This window comes from Galeopterus variegatus, unplaced genomic scaffold, assembly GCF_000696425.1.
Source record: "Galeopterus variegatus unplaced genomic scaffold, G_variegatus-3.0.2 Scaffold28696, whole genome shotgun sequence".
NCBI lineage: Eukaryota > Metazoa > Chordata > Mammalia > Dermoptera > Cynocephalidae > Galeopterus > Galeopterus variegatus.
In genome coordinates, this window is record NW_007754807.1 from 4,236 (window position 1) to 7,519 (window position 3,284).

At 35.7% G+C, this 3,284-nt stretch overlaps 1 pseudogene; it reads left to right on the forward strand.

Annotated features, from left to right (window-relative positions):
- Positions 1–293: 293 nt before the first annotated feature.
- LOC103583811 lies at positions 294–1,192 on the forward strand (annotated as a pseudogene).
- Positions 1,193–3,284: the final 2,092 nt, after the last annotated feature.

Below are 3,284 nucleotides of genomic sequence, written 5' to 3' on the forward strand. Positions count from 1 at the left end.
ATAGGGTCAAAGTTTGTGCCTGTGTGGGCACTGGGTCACAGGCTCATTTGCCCACTGTCCTATGGGATGCCTACAGTGACAAGAAATTCGATTATCAAAATTGATTTCAAAAGAGAACATAACAGACCAGTAACAATGAAAGAAATTGGGAAAGTTATCAAAAAGCAATCATCCCCCCAAACACCAGGCCCAGATTGTGTTACAGGTGAATTCTCTTCAACTTTCAAGTAACAGGTAAAAAACAAAAACAAAACAAAACAAAAAAACCCAAACCTTCATGAAGAGGAAAAATTTTCAGCAACATGATGGAGTTAGGAGCTAATGAAAAGAGGTCACCAATCCTAACATCTTCAAAACAAGATATATTGCCTCATATTACAAATGTTAGTGAAATGAAGCTTCACTATTTGTGTGACTGCTGTGCAGCTTTTAGCAATGTAGCAATCCTATTTCCTGTCCAGAATGTCTTCTTTTGGCAACATCTGTATGGAATCAAATCCATGATGCAATACTTCAGTTGAGGAAGGATGGATTTCAAAACTTGTATTGTGGCTTCCTTCCCGCATAAATGAAGAAGACAACTGCACTTGCATTTATGCTTGGTCTGAATGAGGATTTTTCTTACCTTCTCCATAAGCATGTCAGTACTCCAGTTTTCAACCCATACCATGGCAGTAGTACTTGCAAGGACAACAGAAGCAGTTTTCACTCCCTTAGATAAAGTTCAGACATTGCTTCATGACCACAAGCATGGCCAATTTACACACACTTATCAGGCTTTCAAGGCACTGAGATTCCGTGGAATTGGAGAGCATTATTGAAGCTTGACGCCCATTCTTTTCTGTAATAGATTCAGCAGTGTCCTCTTTTTCAGCCTTTGAGGCTCTGTTAAGGAGCATCTGCCTACTGCAATGACTCGCAGTGCTCATTTTGCCAATCATTTTATCTGTGGAGGTATTTTGGGTACCATATTGAGATTCTTGTTCTTCCAATTAATGTTGTAAAAACTCACATACAGTCTCATATTGGTGAGAAATTTTAGTCTTTCACCAAGGTTTTCCAAAATTCTGGCTAGTACAAGACAGAAAACTAACAAATGTTTTCAGAGCTGCCTGATCCGAATTACCATAGTTCCCTCACGTCTTGGTGCATAATCAGTGTGGCTTATGAGATTTTGTTAAAGCTTACGTGAAAAAAAAAATCGTCAGTTAAGTGCCATATATCAACTGAATAGACCTTCTAAGAATGAAGTCTGGCCAAATACGAATTGATGTCATAAGTCTAGGTCACAGTGTAGTATGGGCAAGCTCTTTCCTTAAGCACCAAAAAAACCAGAGTAAAAGGTTTCAATAGGACAATTAAATATTTTTATTTTGCTTTCATTACTGAAGAGCTTTAGGCTAATTGCCTGGTGAATAGCTATCCATCTGATAGCCTTCAACAAGGAATCTAATAGCCAAGATATGATTCTTTTTCCCCAAACAGTCTTTAAACCTTCTGTGTAGAAACATAAGTGAGCATGAAGGGCCAGAAAAAAGGATCTTAAGGCCTCACGACTTCTTTTTATTATTATTATTTTAATTTATCTATATGCAATGTATTAGATTTTCATGTCCATTTGCCAGTTCCTCATTTTCCTCACACCCTCCCCCCACGTCCCCCATGAACATCACATCTGTTCATTTTTCTTAACAAGTTCAAGGAATTGTTGTGATCGTTGTGTCTTCTTCCCACCCCCCAATTTGTTTGTATATTTAATTATTTATTTTTATTAGCTCCCACATATAAGTGAGAACATGTGGTATTTCTCTTTCTGTGCCTTATCTCACTTAATAAAATTTCCTCTAAGTCCATCCATGTTGCTGCAAATGGTAGTATTTCTTTTTTCTTTTTCTTTTTCTTTTTTTTTGTCTATGGCCTCCTTAGACTTACCACCAAGACATTGGCAGCAGAGTAGTATCCCATTGTGTAGATATACCACATTTTCCTTATCCACTCATCTGATGATGGGCATTTAGGCTGGGGCAGCAGAGTAGTATCCCATTGTGTAGATATACCACATTTTCCCTATCCACTCATCTGATGATGGGCATTTAGGCTGGTTCCAACTCTTGGCTATTATAACTAGAGCTGCAATAAACATTGAGTACAGGTGTCCCTTCGACTTGATGATTTCCATTCCTCTGGGTATATTCCTAGTAGTGGAATAGCTGGGTCATATGGTAGATCTATCTGTAATTGTTTGAGGAACCTCCATACTATTTTCCATAGAGGCTGTACCATTTTGCAGTCCCACCAACAGTGTAGGAGGGTTCCTTTTTCTCTGCAACCTCTCCAGCACTTATTATTCTCAGTAAGAACTTCATTTTTAATTTGTAATAAAAGTTTACAACTTGATTTTTTCAAAAAATTCTATAAACTACAAGCACCTGTTAATAAAGGTCTTAAATAATTTTTAAAAATTTTGAAATTAGGAAGTGTGAATTCTCCAACTGTGTTCTTTTTCAAGATTGTTTTTCTATTATAGCTCTCTTGAATTTCCAAACAAATTTTAGGGTAAGCTTGTCAACTTCTGCAACAAAGTCAGCTGCTGGGATTTTGACAGACATTGTGTTGAATTTGTAGATTAATTTGGGAAGTAATGCCATCTTAATAGTATTAAGTTTTCTGATCCTTAACATGAGATGTCTTTCCATTTATTTTGGTTTTCTTTAATTTCTTTAAACAATGTTTTGTAGTCTTCAGAGAATAAGTTATGTATTTCTTTCATCAAATTTATTCCTAAAGATGTTATTCTTTCTGGTTATTAGAAATGAAATTGTATCTTAATTTCATTTTTGTTTGTTCATTGCTACTGTATAAAAATACAATTGGTTATTGCATATTAATCTTGCAATATTGAAACTTTGCTGAAATTTTTTCTTAGTTTGAATTGATTTTTAGTGGGGTTTTTTTTTGGATTTCCTACATATGTGGTCATACAATTTGCAAATAGAGATAGTTTTACTTCTTTCTTTCCAATTTGGATATAATTATTTAATTTTCTTGTCCAATTGTTCTTGCTAGCAACTTCAGTACAATTTTGAATAATTTTCCTAGCACCATTTACTGAAAAGACAGTCACTTCCTCAGCGTGTAGTCTTGATGCCTTTGATGAAGTTCAGATGGCTGTAGGTGCATGGGTTGATTTCTGGGTTCTCTATTCTGTTCCATTAGTCTGTGTGTCTGTTTTTATGCCAGTACCATGCTGTTTTGGTAACTATAGATTTGTAGTATAGTTTAAA